At 39.8% G+C, this 22556-nt stretch overlaps 2 pseudogenes across 1 annotated transcript; both read right to left on the reverse strand.

The window, feature by feature from the left end:
• Positions 1-7711: 7711 nt before the first annotated feature.
• On the reverse strand, positions 7712-17405 carry LOC101726470 (asparagine synthetase domain-containing protein 1-like; annotated as a pseudogene). The gene is made up of 2 exons (XR_015449593.1): positions 15771-17405; positions 7712-8062 (listed from the first exon to the last, which is right to left on the reverse strand). The product of XR_015449593.1 is annotated as an asparagine synthetase domain-containing protein 1-like (transcript).
• LOC147829166 (ASNSD1 upstream open reading frame protein pseudogene) lies at positions 17403-17696 on the reverse strand (annotated as a pseudogene).
• Positions 17697-22556: the final 4860 nt, after the last annotated feature.

The raw sequence follows: 22556 nt of genomic DNA on the forward strand, positions 1-22556 counted from the left end.
CAAGTTCTATTGGAAATTTGCTAAATTATATTTTAGCAAAATAGTATTTTCTTTTTTGGAAACCCAGTCATGCCTCTTTCCAGCAAAATCTTTTGAAAATCTGGAGTGAGCAATCAAGATACCCCAGCATCTCAAATTTTTCTTATCAGGTCTTATGTCCCAAGTTCCACTTGCACTGCCAGTACATGAAACACCGACTTTCCAGTACAGTACAGTGTTCTTCTCACTGTTTTCCATTCCACTTGTTTCACTTAGCCAATTTCACATTTCAGTGTCTGTTACTTATTATTCCCTTCTTCATAAAATCAAATTTACATTCAAGATGTAGCAGAAAGCACCATTTAAAAAGACTTAGATAACAAAAGGAATTTCTAGATTATATTCCAAAAGTCCAATGGCATTGTACGGCTTCGGGCTTGGTTTGATCAGAAATCCCATTCATTTTTTTTGCGACTCCTCTGCCTTTTGCCACTCTACCTTCTGCCTTCCTTCCTGGTGCAAATTGATCCTACTCATTCCTGCTTTCCCCTCCAGTAGGTAAACAAGAAGAGCCTTTAATTCTATTTTAATTAGACTAACTTAACTTGTATGGTCATTCTTCAGCCAATCACTGGGCAAAGAGAATGTATTTATGTTCATCATCATAGGGCAAATTTGGGCCACTTCTACAGGCAATCCTACCCAGGGAAGCTGCTATTGTAAGAGACAGTTTAGTCAGCTTACAGCTAGCTGGCTGGCAAAAGGGCCCGAAAAACTGTTGGGTGATCAGACATAATGATAAGAATAAGAATTAAAATGAGAATAGGTAGTGGAGAGGACTTTGACCAACAATGGACTTCCTCAAGCAACATAGAATGCAGCTCTTTTCTGCTGAGAGAGTTGCAGCCCCTCCCTGTTAAGTTCCTGGGTTTCAAGGAATTTAAAATGCAGAACAACCAGTTTTTCTTTAAAAATCCAGATTTCCTTTAAACTCTACATGCTAAGCAATAGGTTTAGGGAGGCTGAGTTCCAACTGGTCATGTTTAAACCCACAAAGCCATCTGTGATAGTGGCCACTAAACTGAGCAATTCCAGTGCTCTGCTTATCCATAAGAAGTTCTGAGCTGGGGATTTAGCTCAAGCCAGGGGGGAATTAGCTCAGTGGTTTCACCTCCTGCTGCGCAAGCGCAAGGACCCGAGTTTGATCCCCAGTACCAAAAAAACAACAACAAAAAACCCCAAAACAAACAAAAAACAAACAAACAAAAAAAGAAGTTCTGGACTGGGGTGAGGGAACTCTACTTTTGGAGACTCCCTCCTGGATACCATCATAAGCTATTTTTCTTCTTATATTTCCGATAAACACTTTCCCTTTCATTTCCTTTCTGCCAGTGATCTCATTCTTTGGCTTCAGGAGACAACAGACTCGGTTTGTATGATAATAGCTGTTTCATTGTTATTAGTGATACAGGGATGATATAGGAGATCAAATAGGACCTCCAAATTATATAAGGGAAATATTACAGTCCCCAATCTGTTGAATGTTTGATATGCCTAGTTCGTGTTCTCTAAAAATTGAAGGACGAATTCTAGGAATAGTGGAGGTTAAGAGTAGGAAAATTTATTGAGAGGATGGCTCCTGAGAGGCAGGAAGAGACCCAAATGGGTAGCCAAGGATCCCTTTACAGGGAAGTTTTATAGAACAAAAACCACATGCGTACAATGTAGAGTAAAGCTGTTATCAACCAATGAGGTTGCAAAGTATAGTTGCTTAGGTAATAATGATCCAACAGGAAAACGAGTCATGTAACAAGGGTGCATGGAAAGAACAGAGACTTTTTTCCAGGAAATGATGAGTCCGGAGGTCTGGCCACCCACTGGGCTGACTGATGTCTATCTAGACTTCATTTTATCAAGTGTTGCCACTTATCTTGTCCTTTGGGGAAGTGTGTAGGACTGGTCATTTCATCTTTATCATGAGTCCTAGTCTCCAGTGGATGCCTGTCTGGCCACAGTTGTCATGTGTTTTGCCTTTGTTCTGACTGCCTATAATATTTCTGCCTAACTTTGCTGTCTACAATATTAGGGGACATATGGAAGCCAGGATACTTACCCTGGACACCATCCATCCTGGAGAATGGGTGGGCTAATCAACCCAGGACATGCAGTTGCCAGAAGCCCTCTCCTGTGATCTATGGATGGATGGGAAAGTGGAGCAGTTTCCAGAGAGTAGGGCCTAGGCAGACAACCCAAGGTATCCACTATACCAAAAGAAACACACATTCCTCTGCTTCTGGTGAAGAACACCTTAGAACAGCATGTCTGTCAGTCTGCTCAAATGTTTATTATTACTGTGGACACATACTTCCAGTAAACACCAAGAATCTTTAGCACACATCCCACACACACACACCTTAGTTTGTTACCTGTCATACCTTTTCTTGCCCATCAGATCTTAAAGACAAATGGTTTGTTGCTAATGAATGTGGATCCCAATCTACTATGAACCTATAAAAGAAACTTCCATGTCTTCTTTACTTTTAAGGGCATCTAAATGTGATTCTTTGACTTCATCCCAGTGGATTAATGGGCAACTCACTCCTAGTCATTCTAGGATATTTCCCTTCCCTCAAGGTTCTACAAAGGACCTCAGATCTTTGTTTTTTTATTGGTTTGCTTTTTATTTTATGAGACAAGGTCTTGCTCTGTACTTCAGCCTGGTTTTAGACTCACTACATAGCCCAGGCTGGCCTTGAACTCATGGTGATCCTCCTGCCTCAGCCTCCTGAGTGCTGGGACTACAGGCCTGGGCCACCCTGCCTGCCACAGCTGTCAGATCTTCCCTAGCACCATCTCACTTGGGAGGCCATTAGGATAAAATTTGCCTCATTAGTTTCTGCTCAGCAAATGAGGTTTATGCTTCCTGTGGTCCAGTGGTTCTACTGCTTCTGCATCATGGAAAGGAAGGGGTGTTTGGGCAAGACTGACCACTTGGGTACTCATGGACAGGATTTTTCCACATGCCTGACAGTCTGCTTTGTCACACTTTGCTTACCCGAGTGCCGAAGAAAAGGACACAGTTCTGCCATTTTCTTGGAAGACAGAAGAGGAGAAAATATACACTGTACCATTGTAACCAGCAGGTCCCATATATCTGACTTATAATCAAATATAAATTAAACTCTGCTTTTCCCCCCAACAGTGCTTTTATTATAGACAGCTAAGTGAGGTAGAAACATTATAGGCAGTCAGATAGGGGTAGGTCTTCTAGGGAGTCAGGGCAGAAGATGAAAATGCTTCAAAACTGTGGCTGGAGGCATATCTAAAGAAGTTTAAAGTCATGATGGCCAGATTTACATATTTCCCTAAGAGATAAATGGAAACAAGATTATTGGTACCACTCTTTTGAGGTTTCCCATATAAAGAGGTGGTTTTCTCATTAGGGGTGGACCAATCTCTCCCACCCACTAAGACTAAGACTACTAAAACTAAGACTAAAGGCAAGACTAGGACTATAGACTATCAACCAAGGTTAATGATGCCATCTGTATGCCCTTGCTACTATTGGATCAATATTAGCTAATCAGCTACTTGGTTTTTTTTTCAGTTCTTTTATTGGTACATTTTAGGTACACAGTTCGTTTGCATTTATCACCGGGTGCTTGTACCTGTACATGATGTATCTTGGTTCTTATTTTTTCCCCATTACCTGTGCACCCTTCACCCCCTCTGCCCTTCCCTATTTACATAGATTTCATTTCCATTTTTTTTTCTTTTCTCATAGTTTTTCCTTTCCCTCTTTTCCTTTCCCCTTCCCCTCCCTTCACTCCTTCATCTTTGGACCTTTTTTCCTATTTCAAATGATCAATTATTCATTTTAATCATTTTAACCCTTGTTTACACTATCCGTTTCTCACACTAGAGAAACTATTCGGTATTTACACATGTGTGTCCTATTTATTTCACTTAAGAGTATGGCCTCGATATGCATCCATTTAGCTATAAATGACTCTAGTTTTTTGTTTTTTATGGCTGAGTAGTACTCCATTTTATTAAAAAACCACATTTTCTTTATCCAGTTTCCAGTCGATGGGCACTTGGGCTGTTTCCAAGCTTTAGCTATTACACACTGTGCCGCTATAAACATGGGTGCACATATATCGCTGTGGTATGTTTCTTTTAATTCTTTGGGGAAGATCCCCAGCAGTGGAATAGCTGGGTCAAATGGGACTTCCAGTCCCAGTTCTTTGAGGTATCTCCACACTGATTTCCACAGTGGTTGCACCAGTCTGCACTCCCACCAGCAGTGGAGCAGGGTTCCTCTTTCCCCACAGCCCCACCAGCATTTGTTATTGGTGGATTTCTTGATAGCAGCCATTCTTTCTGGGGTGAGGTGGAATCTCAGTGTTGTTTTCATCTGCATCTCTTGAATGACCAGTGATGTTGAACATTTTTTCATATATTTGTTTGCTGTTTTTACTTCTTTGTCTGAGAAATGTCTGTTCATTTCGGATGCCCATTTTTGACTTGAGTCTTTGAATTTGGGGGTCTGATTTTTTCAGTTCTTTATAGATTCCAGATAGCAGCCCTTCGTCTGAGGTGCAGCTAAGTAGCTACTTGCAATCTTATTGGCTGATTATAATTTGACTCAGGTTGTGCCCACCACATGATTTTGTCCTATAAAAATTTCTTAGAGAAGTGGGCTCATGAAAACCCACTTTCAGGCCCCTCCTGCCTCTCAGGATCTCTCTCTCTCAATAGATTTTCCTGCTCTTAACCTCTGTTATTCCTTAGAATTCATTCTTCAATTTTGGGGAGCACAAACTTGGCATATCTGACATCTAGTGGGTTGGGAGTTATATTTTGCCCTCACATCACTTTGGCTGGGGTTACGGGGGAAGCTTCATTGATTAAAAATTGTCAAGATGGTGACATTTCAGGTCACTCTCAAGGAGCAACAGTGTAGCAATCCAATAGGTGACAAAATGAGTTTAAACTTATTAGTTTGAATGTTCAGCCTATTACTGTGGCATGGGCAGGTATAGTCCAGACTCTTGTGTATGATGGATAATGAATTGCAGGCATACACCAAGAAGCAAGTGGCAAACAGCTACATATATTGAAGATCACTTTGGGAAGTTGTGCCAACAAAAGATATGGCACAGGCATAGAAATGGCGCCTGGGTTACAGAAAAGCAAAAACGCTGCTCACAGGTCGTAGCACACAGAAACAACTGCAGCAGCAGCCTGCAATCGATCAGGCTTTCAGAATTCAAAGGATGTGAACCTCAGCCTGGGTGCCTCGCCTGAATCTCTAGGTGTGATCGACAGGAATGATTGACAGGGTTCTGTCAATCTGCAGGGATCTCAGACAGGCATGCTTGTCCCAGAATTCACTCTGATCTTAATCACAAGCATGACATATTCATTACCCGCAGTGTGGTTTGAGAGGGTGAAGGCAACTGCAGGTCAGGGTAGGAGATCTAACATGCATGTGCTCTCACCTGTAGCACTCGAAATTGGAGCTTTTCATTTCATTTTCTATGTCTCAGACAATGCAAGGAGGATGACCATAGGGTGCTGTTTAGAACTAAATGGATGGAAGGAAGTGACTTCCTCAGCTCCGTTGTTTCTAATTCACTAAGCCTGTGAACAATCAAATCTGCTTTTCTGGCATCAAGCCTTTTCTCTTATTCCCATGGGGGCAGCCAGTATGTCACTGGGTTTGGGGGTGCTGGAGTCTCCTACAAGTGGTTTCTAGGTTCTTTCTCTCCTGGGCAAAGAATTGATCAAGACATGTAAAAGGTAATGAGGTTGGACATTTATTAAAGAAAGGAAAAGAAACATGGCCTGCAGGTGAGTTCAGTCCAGGTAAAAGTAGGAAACTGAGTATACTCTGCAGGGAGAAAGGGCCATGGTGAGAGAGCGCGTCGGCGGACAGCTCAGTGGTGGCCAAACTTTACATCTCCCATCCTCAGGTCGACATGGGGGTAGGCCATCCTATCGAAGCCTTGGTCCAGCTCTCGCTAGAGAAACTGGAGATAATACTCTCTGGCGGGGTCCAAGTTCAGAGTTTCACCAACTGTGCTGTGTCTGTGTCCTGGGATTTTGTAATTAACAGGTCACATCCGCTTCCCCAGCCAGGCCACCATGAGAGAATCTCCTTCCTCAGTGTTGCAGCACAGGGCTGTGTCTTCTCTGTGCCCCCTTTCTGGATTCCACCTATTTGCTCACAGAAGTTTCTGCCCCCTTTTGCAGGGCCTGGCCCTGGGCATGGATGTGAGCAGATGGGGTAGAGCTAGAGCACACAGAATGGCTTTGTTCAAGGAAATCCTCCAAAATGCTCTTTTTCTTGCCTCTTTCTTAAGTTGGCTGAGAGTTATCCAAACATTCTTCTGTAAGTTTTGCACACAGACACCTGGTTATACTTGTACAAATTTCTCTTTCTGATCTATTCAAAAGATTAAGACAAAGTCTTTCTTTAAAAAATTTGTATTTTAGTACATATTTGCCATGCATAACAATCACACTCATTTGTAGGGAATCTGTGCCTGTACACAGTGTGTCTTAATTCTCCTTCTTTCCCCATTCCCCTCCCCTCCCTTCATTCTTTCTTTCTCTTTCCATTTACAAAAGCTTTGTTGCATTTTTTACCCTTTCATTGTCTTTAAAAAATTCCTGAAATTCTTCCCTCCCTTTCCTCTCCCTTGTTCCGCTTCCCATTTCAATATGTTCTTCTTCCCACTTCCCAATATCTGTCCTCCATTCTGCTCCTTATTTACCCTATGGGTTTCTCCCACAAGAGAAACAGTGCAATACTGTATTTAAACTTGTGTTTTTTATTAATTCCACTTAACATTACAGTCTCAAGGTGAACTCATTTACCTAAAAGTGACTCAAATTTATACTTCTTTATGGTAGAGTAGGAATCCATTTTATATAAATACCACATTTTCTTTATCCATTCTTCTGTAGATGGGCATATGAGCTGTTTACAAGATTTAGCTAGTATAAATTGTGCTGCTATAAACATGGGTATGTATATATTGCTGTGGTATGATGCTTTTAACTCTTTTGGGAAGATACCTACAAGGGGCACAGCTGGGTCAAGTGGAACCTGTAGTTTTAGTTTTTTGAGGAACTCCATTCTGATTTCTATACAGGTTGTCCCAATTTACACTCCCACCAACAATGGAGAGGGGTTCCTCTTTTTCTACAGTCTCACCAGCATTTGTTACTGATTCATTTCTTGATGATAGCCATTCTTTCATCAAGTGCAAGTGAGATGGAATCTGAGTGCTGTTTTAATTTGCATTTCTTGGATGATTAGTAATGTCAAACATTTTTTCACATATTTATTTGCTGTTTTTAATTCATTTGAGAAGTGTTTATTCATTTCAGATGCCTATTTTTGGATTGGGACTTTAAGTCTGGGGGGGTCCAGTTTTTTAAGTTCTTTATAGATTCCAGATGTTAGTTCTTTAAGGAGTAGCTGATAAGAAATATTTTTCCCATTCTGTAGGTCATCTCTTCACTCTGTTGCTGATTTATTTCACTGTGCAAAAGGTTTTTATTTGATGAGATCCCAGTTATTGATTCTTTGTAGTATTTCTTCTGCAATTTGGATTTTGTTCATAGTCTTTGCTTACACATGTCTTTGAGAGTTTTACCTATTCTATCTTCCAGTAGATTAAATGTTTTGTTTTCGTTTTTGTTTTTTTACAATAGCAAAGCAGGGGAATATTTTATTTTTATATAACTGTCATTCAGTAAATACTCTAACACTGTGAAATCATATCATAATTTAATCTCCCTTTCAAAAGAAAGGTTTTCTAAGGAAATGCCTTGGAGTCTTCCATGTTTGTTAGATGCTTTTTCCTTATTGTTTTCCATTTTTGCAATTCTGGATCCAAACTGCATGGCCTGTTTCGGCAGAAGGGCAGAGGCTGTAAGACCAAGTTCCACAGCTGCAGGATGTAAAATTAGCTTTTCACCAATTCCACGGGGTAAAGGCAAGTTTGCTTTTTCCCAGACGGGTAGGGAATTTAGAAAGGAAACAACATTTTCACCCAGGAATGGAAATCTAATATAAATAGATAAAGTAACTACTATATGAACATAAAAACCAACCTGTTGATGGTTTTTTACATAATCTTATGTAAATATATTGAAAGTGTTTCACAACATATGACAATATATGTTAGTAAATAATTTAAGGATAAATAAATTAGGTTGATATTGAGAAAATATTTCAAATTGTTTCACAAGATATCTTTAGGGATGCCTTGAAAACAGGTATGACCTTAACTAAGGCATCCTATCTGTGTCTAGTCTTTGTCATGTCTACAGAAATTGAACTTCCCTGAGGCGTAGGAAATGAATATAGAAGGGTTCCACGATCTTGGGCTTACAAAGCACTAAAGTGTGGTATCAAAACTGTTTAATTACACTTTAAAATGCTCAAGTGGTGACAAATTGATAATATAACAAAACACTAGATTTTTAAAAAACAACTTTCTGCCCTTTTCGCTTCCCTACTTTCTCTCAAAACTGTTTGTAAGGGAGGTCCCCAGTCGCTCGGAACACACGCCGAATCAGCCCACTGCAGACAGACAGGCCTGTGCACGCCCTACCGAGGTCCTGAGTCACACAGAAGTCGCCTAATCACCCCGCTGCAGACAGGCAGGTCTGCCCACACCTTACCGAGGTCCCCAGTTGCATGGAACACATGCCGAATCACCCTGCTGCAGACAGGCAGCCACCTGATTCCACACTACAAAGACGCAGAGGACACCAGACCACCAGACCAAGGTACTGAGTCCCACTGCTCCTGGCCCAGAGGAAGGGGCTTCTGAGCCAGCATTCCACTGCTCCTGGTCCAGAGGAAGGGGTTTCCCGGCCACCATCCCTCCGGCTGCTCCCAGCCCACAGGAAAGGGCTTTTGGGTCACTATCCCTACTGCTGCTCGTGACCCCTGTCTCACCTCACCCAGCTCAGAGGAGGTAATCTGTGCAGGCCCTAAAAGCCCCCCGCCCCAGTCGAAGTGAGAAAACATGTAAATAAGTCTCAAAACCAGACTTCCAGATCACCTACAGCAACTCCAAAGGGAAATGAGATGGAACACTCTGATACTCAACCACCTGGACCCAATGCACTGGCAACAAAAGGGGATCTGGAAAAAATGAAATCCGAAATAATTTCTCAGATAACAGGATAAATTGTGCCCCTAGTGCAAGACATGATTAATAAATCTAGAGAGGAGCTGAAGAACATGATGGAATCCCAACATAAGAAACAAATGGAATCCATAAAACAGATGCAAATAGATTTCCAGGACATGAAAAACTCCACTGAAAGTCTACACAGCAGAATGAGCCAATGTGAGGACAGAATTTCAGATATAGAAGATAAGATTGCAATTAGTGACCAGGAAAAGAAAAATTGCTTCAAAATTATAAGGGAACATGAGAAATCAATCCAGCAGCTGCTAGATGATGCAAAAAAGGATAACATAAGACTGATTGGGCTCAATGAAGAAAGAGGAGAGAGTGGAGATGACATAAAAAACCTCTTCACAGAAATAATGGCAGAAAACTTCCCAAGCAGGGGAAAAGAGCTTGACATACAGATAAGTGAGGCCTATAGGACTCCAAATAGCCTTGATCAAAAAAAGTCTACACATAGGCATATAATTGTTAAGATTCCAGAAACACAACAGAAGAACAAAGTTCTCCAAGCAGTCAGAGAAAAGAAACAAATCACATACAAAGGAAAGCCCATCAGAATCACAGCAGACTTCTCAACACAAACCATCAAGGCAAGAAGAGCTTGGAGTGACATAGTCCAAGCCCTAAAAGAAAACAGCCTCCAACCCAGATTGATGCACCCTGCAAAACTATCTTTCAAAATGGATGGAAAAATAAGATACTTTCATGACAAAGAGCACCTTAGGAACTTCGTGAATACCAAACCAGCACTCCAAAGAATTTTACACAATATCCTAGGAACAGACATTGAGGATCACAACCCCAGGAAGCAAAGCAGAATGAACTCATCTGGCATGACAAGAAATTAAATGTAAAGGGGGAGAACCCAACAAAAAGAAAAAGTCATGGCAATGACAAGTCAATACATTTCAGTTATAACCATCAACGTTAATGGTCTCAATTCACCAATCAAAAGAAATAGACTGGCAGAATGGGTCAAGAAGCAAAATCCAACAATATGCTGCATACAAGAAACACACTTAACTCAAAAGGAAACTCATAGACTGAAAGTTAAAGGGTGGAAAACAATACTGCATGGGACAGGAACTCAAAAAAAAGCAGGAGTAGCTATCCTGTTGGCAGATCAAGTAGATTTCAAACCAACACTGATTAAGAGAGACGAAGAAGGACATTACATCCTTGTAAAGGGAAGAATCCAAGAGGAACAGATGACAATCATAAATATCTGTGCACCAAACACTGGTGCACCCAACTATATAGAACAAATACTAACAGACATGAAAAGTCATATATGCACTAATACAATTGTAGTGGAGGACCTCAATACCCCACTGTCACAAATAGATAGATCAACTAGACAAAAAATAAGTAATGAAATACTAGAACTCAATCAAACTCTTGAACAAATGAACTTAACAGATGTTTACAGAGTCTTCCACCCCACAGAATCAGAATACACATTCTTTTCAGCTGCACATGGGTCATTCTCCAAAATAGACCACATACTCACACATAGAACATGTTTAAGTAAGTGCAAAGGAATTGAAGTTATCCCCTGTATATTATCAGACCATAGTGCGATGAAATTGCAGATCAATAGCAAAAGAAACTCAAAAAATTTCATAAACACATGGAAATTGAACAACACACTTCTGAATAACCAATGGGTCACAGAGGAAATTAAAGAAGAAATCAGACAGTTCCTTCAATTAAATGACAATGACAATACAACATATCGGAATCTATGGGACACAATGAAAGCTATCTTACAAGGGAAATTCATAGCAGTGAATATGCATATTAGGAAAACAGAGTGAGCCCAATTAAACAACCTGATGCTGAACCTCAAGCTTCTAGAAAAAGAAGAGCAGGACAAATCCAAAGCTCATACAAGGGAGGAAATTATAAAGATCAGAGGAGAAATCAATGCAATGGAGACTAAGAGAACGATACAAAAAAATCAATGAAGCCAAGAGTTGGTTCTTCGAAAGAATCAACAATATTGACAAACCTTTAGCCAACCTTGTCAGAAAAAGGAAAGAAAAGGCCCAAATCCATGCAATTAGGAATGAAAAGGGTGAAATTACAACAGACCCAGCAGAAATCCAGAGGATCATCAATACCTACTTCCAGAACCTATACGCCAATAAGATGGAAAACACAGAAGAAATGGACAGATTCCTAGACACATATGAATTACCAAAGTTGAACGAAGAAGACCTAAAAATTCTAAACAACCCAATATCAACTAATGAAATTGAAAATGTAATTAAAAACTTATCAACTAAGAAAAGCCTGGGCCCTGATGGCTTCACTGCTGAATTCTACAAGACATTTAGAGAGGAACTGCTGCCACTACTGTTTAAACTCTTCAATGAAATTGAAAGAGAAGCAATACTCCCAAATTCATTCCTGGAAGCAAGCATCACCTCGATCCCCAAAGCAGAGAAAGACCCAACTGAAAAAGAGAACTATAGGCCAATCTCACTAATGAACACAGATGCAAAAATCCTTAATAGGATACTGGCAAACAGAATGCAGAAGATCATCAAGAAGATCATACACCCTGATCAAGTGGGATTCATCCCAGGGATGCAGGAATGGTTCAATATACAAAAGTCAATTAATGTAATACACTATATCAATAGAGCCAAGGACAAAAAACATATGATTATCTCCATAGACACAGAAAAAGCATTTGACAAAATCCAACATGCATTTATGATAAAAACCCTACAAAAAATTGGAATAGAGGGTCTCTACCTCAAACTGATAGAAGCCATCTATGAAAAACCAACAGCCAATATCACACTAAATGGTCAAAAACTGAAATCCTTCAGACTCAAATCAGGAACAAGACAAGGATGTCCACTATCACCACTCCTGTTCAATATAGTCTTGGAAACATTAGCCACAGCAATTAGACAAGAGAAAGAAATAAAAGAAATAAAGATAGAAAATGAAGAAGTCAAATTGTCATTATTTGCAGATGACATGATACTCTATATAGAAGACCCCAAGAACTCCACCAAAAGTCTTCTAGACGTAATAACCAAATTCAGTCAAGTAGCTGGTTACAAGGTCAACACACAAAAATCAATAGCTTTCCTCTACACCAATGACAGACTCACTGAGAGAGAAATAGGGCAAATAATTCCTTTCACAATACCATCCAGAAAACTGAAATCCCAAGGAATCAAACTAACGAAAGAAATCAAAGACCTCTTCTCTGAAAACTATAGCACTCTGAAAAGAGAGATTGAAGATGCTATCAGAAAATGGACAGACATCCCCTGCTCCTGGGTAGGAAGGATTAATATAGTGAAAATGGCCATACTTCCAAAACTGCTATATAGATTTAATGCAATTCCAATTGAGATCCCAGCAGCATACTTCGTAGACCTCGAGAAAACAATCCAAAAATTCATTTGGAACAAGAAGAGACCCAGAATAGCAAAAGCAATTCTAGGTAACAGAGACATGGCAGGGGGTATCACAATTCCCAACCTGCAACTCTACTACAAAGCTACTATGATAAAAACAGCATGGTACTGGCAAAGAAACAGACTTGAGGACCAGTGGAACAGATTAGAAGATGCAGAAACAACGCCAGACACACTCAGCCATCTCATCTTCAATAAAGGAGCCAAACACCCTCACTGGAGGAAAGATAGCCTCTTTAATAAATGGTGCTGGAAAAATTGGGCTTCAACTTGCCAAATATTAAAACTAGACCTATATCTCTCACCATGCACTAAACTAAAATCAAAATGGATTAAATATCTAAATATTAAAATCGAAACTCTGACCCAGTTGGAACAGAGGTTAGGTAGAACCCTTGAAGACATCGGTGTAGGAAAAGATTTTATGAACAGAACCTCAGTTGCCCATGAACTAGCACAAACAATCAACAAATGGGATCTCTTCTTATTAAAAAGCTTCTGCACAGCAAGAGAAACCACCAGCAGTGTGAAGAGACAACCCACAATGTGGGAAAAAATCTTCACCTGCTCTTCTTCAGACAAAGGTCTACTATCTCAAATCTATAAAGAACTTAAAAAGATCAGACCTCCCAAATTTAAAGACCCAGTCCAAAAATGGGCATCTGAAATGAACAGATATTTCTCAGACAAAGAAGTAGAAATAGCAAATAAATACATGAAAAAATGCTCAATATCACTTGCTATTCGAGAGATGCAAATGAAAACAACGCTGAGATTCCATTTCACTCCAGAAAGAATGGCTGCTATCATGAAATCAACCAATAATAAATGCTGGCGGGGCTGTGGGGAAAGAGGAACCCTGCTCCACTGCTGGTGGGAGTGTAGACTGGTGCAATCACTGTGGAAATCAGTATGGAGATACCTCAAAGAACTAGGACTGGAAGTCCCATTTGACCCTGCTATTCCACTGCTGGGGATCTTCCCCAAAGAATTAAAAGTATCATGCCACAGTGATATATGTGTGCCCATGTTCATAGCAGCGCAGTTTGCAATAGCTAAAACTTGGAAACAGCCCAAATGCCCATCAACTGGAGACTGGATAAAGAAAATGTGGTTTTTTAATAAAATGATGTACTATTCAGCCATAAAAAATGAGAAATTAGAGACATTTATAGCTAAGTGGATGCACATTGAGGCGAAACTCTTAAGTGAAATAAATAGGACACACATGTGTAAATACCGAATAGTTTCTCTGGTGTGAGAAACTGAAAGTGTAAATAAGGACTAAATGTATAATAGGTAATGTGAAATAGGAAGAAAAGGGGCAAAGGGGAAAGTAGTGGGAGGGCTAGGGGAAAGGATAGAAGGGAATGGGATTAATATGAGAAAATGGAAAAATAGGAACAAAATCTTTGTAAATAGGACTGGAGGGGTTGAAGGGAGGGCTGGGCAAGGGTGAAAAAGAACCAAGAGAGACTATGTAAAGGTGCAAATTTCCAATGATGAATGTCATTATGTTGTATCCCTAAAATGTACCAATTATTAGAATGAATAATCAATAATGTAAAATAGGAAGAAAAGGTCCAAAGGGGTAGGGGTAGTGGGAGGGGCAGGGGAAAGGAAAGAAGGGAAAGGAAAAAAATGATGAGAAATGGAAAAAATGGAAATAAAGTCTTTCTAAATAGGGAAGGGTGGAGGGGGTGAAGGGAGGGCTAGGAATGGAGAAAAAATAAGAACCAAGATGCATTATGTAACGGTACAATTCCCAATGAGAAATGTAATTGTGTTGTATACCTACAATGTACCAATAAAAGAATTTAATACAAAAAAAAAAAAGAAAACTGTTTGTAAGACTTTAACCCTTTTCTTTCCCCTCCAATTCTTCAGAATGCAATGCAATTACATTCGTGTTTCATTACATTTCATTCTGGGTCAAGTAGAAAGACTGGAAAGGGTAAAGGAATTTGTTCTATTGGATATTTTATAAAAATGAAGTACTGCAATTGTACAAATAAATATTCACCAAGTAGATCACATTACCAAGATACATAATAAGTGATTTAAAGCTAATCATTCACATCAACTATTTTAAACAATCTTCATATGCATTTTTATCTGAGGGTTACAAAACTTTCATAGAGGGCCTTTAGAATGAACTGTTTTCACTAGACGAAATAAATTCCCTTCTCTCTGACCTAGCTGAATAATGGACTGAATTTCTTTCATTCTTTCTTTTCCTCCCCTCTTGGGCTTTCTCACATCCTTCACAGTTTTTCCTGTGTAGACTTTGTAGTGTGTATCTTGCAGTGTATCTATTTATAAAGAAATCTTGAAAACTATGACAGAACATTGATATTAGTAGTTAAAATTTTACATGCATGAAGAAGACTGGCAACAGAATAACAGCTGTGAAAAGACAACCATGACTCAGTGTAAAGAGAAAAAGGCCTAAGTAGAGACAGGAAGCAGAAGAGTCCCAGTGAAGGAGAGCTGAGTGGTCAGAATGCCGAGGTTCCTGTGGGCCTACTTGGACTCCTTGTACCCTTGTAATAAACTGCCACTTCGCCAATTATTGAACGGTTCTCCTCTTTATGCACACATCACCCTTCATCCCTAATGCCTAAAGAGAGCTGTATTCAAGTGCTTATTTACTGCATCAGAAATACGCTGTAGGCAAAGCATAAACTTCTGAGGTGCCAGAGACCGTAACGTTGGAGGAAAAAGCCTGGGCTATATAGTACTCGTATTGGGAGAAAAATAAATATTTAAAACAAAACCATACCTTTAAATGCCTTTTCTTGGTATTATCACACTTTTACAATCTTTTTCATTGTGGTCTTATAAACAATCACGCCACTGTATCACATGGGGACATCAATGAAAAGACATTTCTTGGAAAACGAGTTCTGGAAGACAACTGCTCCTCTGGCTCCTCCTTCCTGTGCTTCTGCGTTTGCAATCAGAAAGCCACAATATTATTGCTGCACCAGTTATTCATGTGAACAGGCTACCAAGAAAAAGGAGCTTAGAAAGTCCTTTTAAAGCCTGTTAGCTGGGGATTCAGCTTGGTGGTTCCGCCGCCTGCCTGGGAAGCACAAGGTCCCGAGTTCCATCCCGGTACCTTGCCTCCTTTCCATGATCAGCAAGAACTCTGTCATAACGACCAAGATTTCTGGAAGAAGTCCGACCCAGTTCCATTGCTATTTCCTCATTCAATGCTTCCAGTCCAAGTGTCTGAAAGTGGACACTATGACGAGAATAACCAGCAAGCTGTTCATCTGTGCCAATGACTGTGAGAATTACCTTTGCACTGCTCTGATATGATTTCGTTCCATCCTGGGTTGCTAAGCAACCAGTCCCTCTAGAAGCAAACCAGGCTGCACAGCTGATGCTGTCATCCAACACTGCATCTAAGGGTTGAACCAAGCAACAAATGTGAGTGCTTCTTAGTTTTTGCAGTTCTTCCAGGGAAACATTACTTTCAACAAAATTCCAAACTCAAGAGGGGTTAATAGTTTGCAGTTCCTCTAGTCCGGCTCTTCCTGGGATTCTCTCTGGGACATTATCGTCAGGACTGTCACCATCAACAGCAGCAGCACTCTCAGAGAGTTCTGTAGGAGGCATTTCACCTTGCTCTTTCTGTTCTTGCTTTCTATGAAAGCTAGTTGGCATGGTCTTTTCTTTCATCATGAAAGCTACATTAAGAAGATCAATTGGTTCATCTGAAGGGATATGTCGATCAGCAAGGGTTGCAAACACCATGGAATCAATGTCTCCAGAAAACAGGATTGCAACATCTGCTTTCCTATCACAAGTTTTCAGAACTTCATTTGGTGCCAGGCTTTTGTCTCTAGGTAAATACAAGACACGTCTCTTGACTGCAATACTCAGGACATCAATGAACCAGTGAAGTACTTTCTTCATGTGTTATCTGTAAGAAAGACCTGAAGTGTCTCTTTTGCAGGTGGAATGCTGGATATTTTTTTGCAGTGAGTTTCCAATGGAGCTTGGGGCAACATCATATTTAAAGGAACAATGGGTTTCTCAAGATATAGTTTGGCCTTGTTCACCACCATTGGTATAAGTGTTGGTAAGTCTGCTGAAGTTTGAGTCAGGACATTAACACATTCTTCAGTAACATTCTCCTCAGAAATATGTTTACAAGGATACAAATGTAAAATCACACATTTGGAATTGGCCGCAGATTTTAGATCAGTTCTGAAAATCCCAGCTGCTGGCACTTCCTGCCACTGTTTTGTCCCTCCAGATGTCTGGGTGCCAACTGAAGAGATGCAGAGACTCTTGCTCAAATTACTAAACCGCCAAAGCAGGCTACAGCGACCGAAAAAGTCCCTACCAAACCATAAGTAATGACTACACGCTTGATAATATATAAAAGACCAAGGACCCTGTACTTCCGAGAATAGTGACAAAATATCAGATTCACTCCTACAAGAGGAAAGATATTTAAACATAATTTGAGTATCAGTCTCTTCAGTTTCAATCTTTACTCCACCCAAGACTTCTCCATTCCATAGGAACACATCGCCTCTTTCATCTTCCACAGGCTGGGCGGTCGAAACACCTCTCAAGTGAAGGACAGGACCAGAAAATAAACACGGGTAGTTACCGTCAGATTTTAACAGTGTTTACCACCGTCAGGTCCCCACCGTTTCAGATTATACAGTAAATCATCTTTTAAATCTTTCTTAAAACCCTCGACAGAAAAGCTTACAGAACAGCAAATGCCACACATTGCTCTAGGAAATCAGGGTGACTGTTTCTTGATTTTGATCCTCTCTAAGTTTTCTATTTCTTGGTATTCATTTTTCAATTCATCTAAGTCATTTTTGCTTTCAGATAGCATTTCTGTTCGGTCTGCAAGGAAAAATATGTTGCTGTTCTGTTGCTGCCTATATACTTCCCTGTTCTTCACGTTAGAAAGTTCATGCACAGCAAGTCTCCGCCCTTCAGGTTCGCCGTTGAGCAGCTCATGTGCAGCTGAGCCGTCCGCAGAGCCCACAGTGCGGTCCTCAGAGCGCGCCATGGACTGGCATCTCCGCACGGCGCAGGAGTAGCACCAAATGTTTCTGTTTTTATATTTAGATCTTTGATCCATATTCATTTTAGTTTAGTGCAAGGTGAGAGATATGGGCCTAGGTTCAGTCTTTGGCATGTGGGAAGCCAGTTTCCCAGCACTATTTATTGAAGAGGCTCTCTTTCCTCCAGTGAGGGTGTTTGGCTCCTTTCTCAGAGATGAGGTGGCCGAGTGTGTCTGTAGTTGTTTCTGCATCTTCTACTCTGTTCCACTGGTCCTCAGGTCTGTTTCTTGGCCAGTACCATGCTGTTTTTTCTTTTTTAAGCATGGTAGCTATGTAGTATAACTTCAAATTGGGGAATGTGATGCTTCCTGCTTTGCCCTTGCTGCCCAGAATTGCTTTTGGTGTTCTAGGTCTCTTCTGGTTCCATATGAATTTTAGGATTGTTTTCTCTAGTTCTGTGGGTTATACTATTGGTATTTTTATTGCAATTGCATTAAATTTGTATAACAATTTTGGAACTATGACCATTTTTACTATAGTGCTTCTGCCTAGCCAAGAACAGGGGATGTCTTTCCATTTTCTGATATTCTCTTTTATCTCCTTTTTCAGAGTACTGTAGTTTTTAATGTATAGATCGGTCACTTCCTTAGTTAGATTAATTCCTAAGTATTTTAATTTTCTTGATGCAATTGTGAAAGGTGTTTTTTCCCCTGATTTATCTCTCAGTGAGTTTGTTATTCATGTACAGCAATGCTATGGCTTTTGAGTATTGACTTTGCATCCTGCTATGCTACTGAATTTGGTTATTAATTCTAGGAGTCTTTTGGTGGAGTTTTTGGGGTCTTCTATGTAGAGTATCATGTCATCAGTAAATTATGATAATTTAACTTCTTCCTCTCCTATTCATATTCCTTTTATATCTTTCTCTTCTCTAATTTCTCTGGCTAATGTTTCCAGAACTGTACTGAACAGGTGTGGTGATAGTGGGGCTCTTTGTCTTGTTCCTGATTTTAGAGCAAAAGCTGTCAGTTTTTGACCATTTAGTATGATGTTGACTGTTGGTTTGTCATAGATGGCTTATTAGATTGAGATAAAGACCTTCTATTCCAATTTTCTTTAGCTGGGTGTTGGACTTTATCAAATTCTTTTCCTGCATCTATTGAGGCAATCATTTGGTTTTTGTCCTTGGTTCTGTTAATGTGGTGTATTACATTTTTTGATTTGCATATCTTGAACCATGCCTGCATCCTTGGGATGACTCCTACTTGGTCATGGTGTGTAAACTTCTTGATGACTTGCTGGATTCTGTTTGTCAGTATCTTATTGAAGATATTTCCATCTATGTTCATTAAAGAGATTGGGCCGTAGCCCAATGCTTGGCTTCTTTTCTGATTTTGATATCAGGGTAATGTTTGCTTCCAGGAATGACTTTGAGAGCATTTCTTTCCTTTCGATTTCATTAAAGCATTTGAGTAGTGGCATTAGCTCTTCTTTAAAGTTCTTGTAGAATCCAGCAGTGAATTCATTTGGAACTGGCTTTTCTTTGTTGGTGGTTTTTATTATTTCTTCAATTTCATTGACTTATATTGAATTATTTAGTATTTTTGTATCTTCTTGATTCAGCTTTGGTAATTTATATGTATCTGGTAACCTGTCCATTTTTTCTGAGCTTTCCATTTTATTAGAGTACAGGTTCACAAAGTATTGATGATCATCTGGATTTCTGCAGGATCCATTGCAATTTTTCCCTTTTCATTCCTAATTGTGTGGATTTGTGTCTTTTCTTTCCTTTTTCTGATAATGTTGGCATGGAGTTTGTCTATTTTATTTAGTCTTTCAAAGAACCAACTCTTTGATTCATTGATTCTTTGTATTGTTTTCTTAGTTGCAATTGCATTAAATTCTGCTCTGATCTTTATAATATCCTTCCTCATACAAGCTTTGGGTTTAACTTACTGTTTTTTTGTAGAAGCTTAAGGTTCAACATAAGGTTATTGATTTGAGGTTGCTGTTTTTTATTCCTTTTTTTATTATCATTATGGATATTTATTCTTTGTGCATAAGACTCTAGATAGTCGTACCTAGAAGACATAGAGTGGAACTCAGCCACGTATAACATCTTGAATTTTCAAACTGGATATTAATTATTTCAACTCAATAAATTTTATTAAAAAATTTTACCTGGGCCAGGGATTTACCTCAGTGGTTCCACCGCCTACCTTGCAAGTGCAAGAACCCGAGTTTGATCCCCAGTACCAAAAAAACAAAACAAAACAAAACAAAAAATTTTACCTTTGGAGACATAGTAGCTGTTGATGATGGCATCTTTATATGAATCGAGCTCTCTTGTTTTTCAGGAATTCCATATTAACAATGATGTTTTAATTTTTTCTCACTTGAGATAACCTTTGGATAGTTAGAAAAATGCTTTGATGTGACTGAATACTTTTCCTCCCAGCTCTGTCCTCTGAGGCCTGCAGCACTGACCTTCCCAAGGACTTCAGAATTGCAGAAATCCTTGATATATGAAGTCAGCATAATCTCAGTAAGATTATTCACAAGGATGATTATGCCTGCTCTGTTTCCTTTGACAGAGTCACCTGGTATAATTTCAATATGTGAATCTATAGACAAAAATCACATAATTGCCCTTTCGTTTTTATACAACCAGTGTGTGCCAATAACCAAGTTACTAATAACAGGGTGGTTATCCATCATCATTCCAAGTGAAATAACCCTAATGTAAAGTTTTTAAGTTGTTTAAGATGGATGTGAATAGAAAATGCTAATGCAACTTGTTCTCTATTCCAGTTCTTGCTTCTGGCTGTGGAACTCCTGATCTGACCTCATAACCAACAAGTGTAGAACTTGCTCCTGTGAAAGGTGACCCCACCATGTCACCAGTAAAGCTGCTGAGACCCAAAGGGAGCTGGCCCTTCCTGCACAAAGTAGGATTATCACCTGGTTCTCCTCATGAGCGTGTAGTTTTGCTGAGGGAGCAAACAGACATTCTTGAGCAAAGGTTGGCCTGAGTCAGCTCTGGCAATCCTATGGCACACGTGCGCAGTGGGCCTTGCCCCGGCAGCCGAGCACGTGATGACAGTGCACGTAGGGCCAATGCACGTGCTCAGAAAAGAGCAGCAGCACCAGGCAGTGACATCCCAAGCACAGCTTGTCCCAGCTTCCGTGCGACTGGTCCGTGCGCTGCCAAGGATATTCATACTTTTACTTGGACTGGCTATGAGTTTTAATTCATTGTTATTAACACAAGACTTTAGCTGTGAGTTTTCGCATGAAAAATTGAAATTTAATATCGAAGATTAGCAAACTGAGAAACAGATTCTTTTAATGTTGTGCTGTCCCCCTGGCCTATTTGAATCTGCAGCGTGTTTAGTTGTTTGTGGAGGATTTATGAAAACAAGAGAAAGAATGTATATATTTGCTTGGACTGGCTGTGATTTTAGCAGAAGCCCCGCAAGGTAGGAAATGCACTCAGATGCACTTTTCAGAGCAGGCCAGAAGCTGATGGTCAGTGGAATATCACCCTCGTGCACTAGTGGTCAGCAAATTTACAAGTAACCCCAGCTGAGGATCACTGCTATAAATGGTTGATTCGGGGGCTATCCAATTCTTTAATGTTAACTAATAGTGTTAGCTATTTTTGGTATAGGGATAGATTTTTATTGGGTGCTTCACTTTTTAAAAATTTTGCGTTTTTATAGACTCTTAGTCTTGAACACCAAAAAATGACTAGAGCCAAAAAAGCAAAACTAAAAAACAGAGAGTGGAAGATCATTCCAAGAGGCCTGGGCAGAGACGTTTGGAGTTATCGAATGCAATGGGAAAGCATTATGTATTCTGTGTAGCGAAAGTGTTGTGTGTCACACATAAAGTGTCAGATGACACTTTGACACCAACCGCAAAAGTGTTGCCAAACTTGGTGAAACTGAAGGGAAAGAGTTTCTCAAAGGGAAATTGAGGAAATACAATTCCCAGTACCTTCGTTTTTGCAGCTATATTTCTTTTTCTTTTTTGCAGCTATATTTCTAAAACAAATCATCTGACAGCTGCCAGCTTTCAAATTTCACTGTACACAGAAAAACATGCCAAGCCCCTCTCTGATGGGGATTTTATTAAAATGGCCATGTTGTCTGGGAATAATTCCCTTTTTCATGATTTCTCAAACAAGGGCAAAATTATGCAACACATCTCTGCCAGAAATACTGTTAAAGACCGAGTCCTGTGCTTGGCAAGTGATTTTAGTCAGCAGCTCACCACCGACTTACAGAAGGCAGCCTGTGCCAGGCGTGGTGGGACACCTGTAATTCTAGCCCTTGGGAGACTTAGGCAGGAGGAACACCATGAGTTCAAGGCCAGCCTGGGCTACTTAGTGCGTTTAAGGCCATAGCGATACTACATGGAAATACTCTGTCTCAAAAAAAAAAAAAAAAGGCAGCCTGTTAGTCCACGTGCTTGGGTTAGAGCACAAATATAAATAATCACACAAAACTAGCAGTAATTTTGCGTTTTGCTGTTGGAGACATCATATGAGCTGATGAAACTGGTGTCTTTGCCTGGATAGACATCTACAGTGCTATGATGGAGGCTTTTCTGTTATAAAATCTCAGATCAGAAAAAGTGGTTTTAATTACTAGTAATGGGGTACCTTGCATGGTGGGGACAACATCTCATTCCATACAGTTCTTTGTTAAAAAAAGCAAAACATCCAGTCATTTGGTTTCACTGTATTATATACATCAAGAAGTTCTTTGTGCCAGGGAAAGCATCAAAAATTAGATTATAACCTCAAAGATGTCACAAAAATGGTGATTTATATCATGGCTCATGCTCTTAATTTTTGATAG

This window comes from Heterocephalus glaber, unplaced genomic scaffold (assembly GCF_053883595.1).
Source record: "Heterocephalus glaber isolate CG9 unplaced genomic scaffold, H.glaber_assembly_v1.0 deba00000738, whole genome shotgun sequence".
NCBI classification, from domain to species: Eukaryota; Metazoa; Chordata; class Mammalia; order Rodentia; family Bathyergidae; genus Heterocephalus; species Heterocephalus glaber.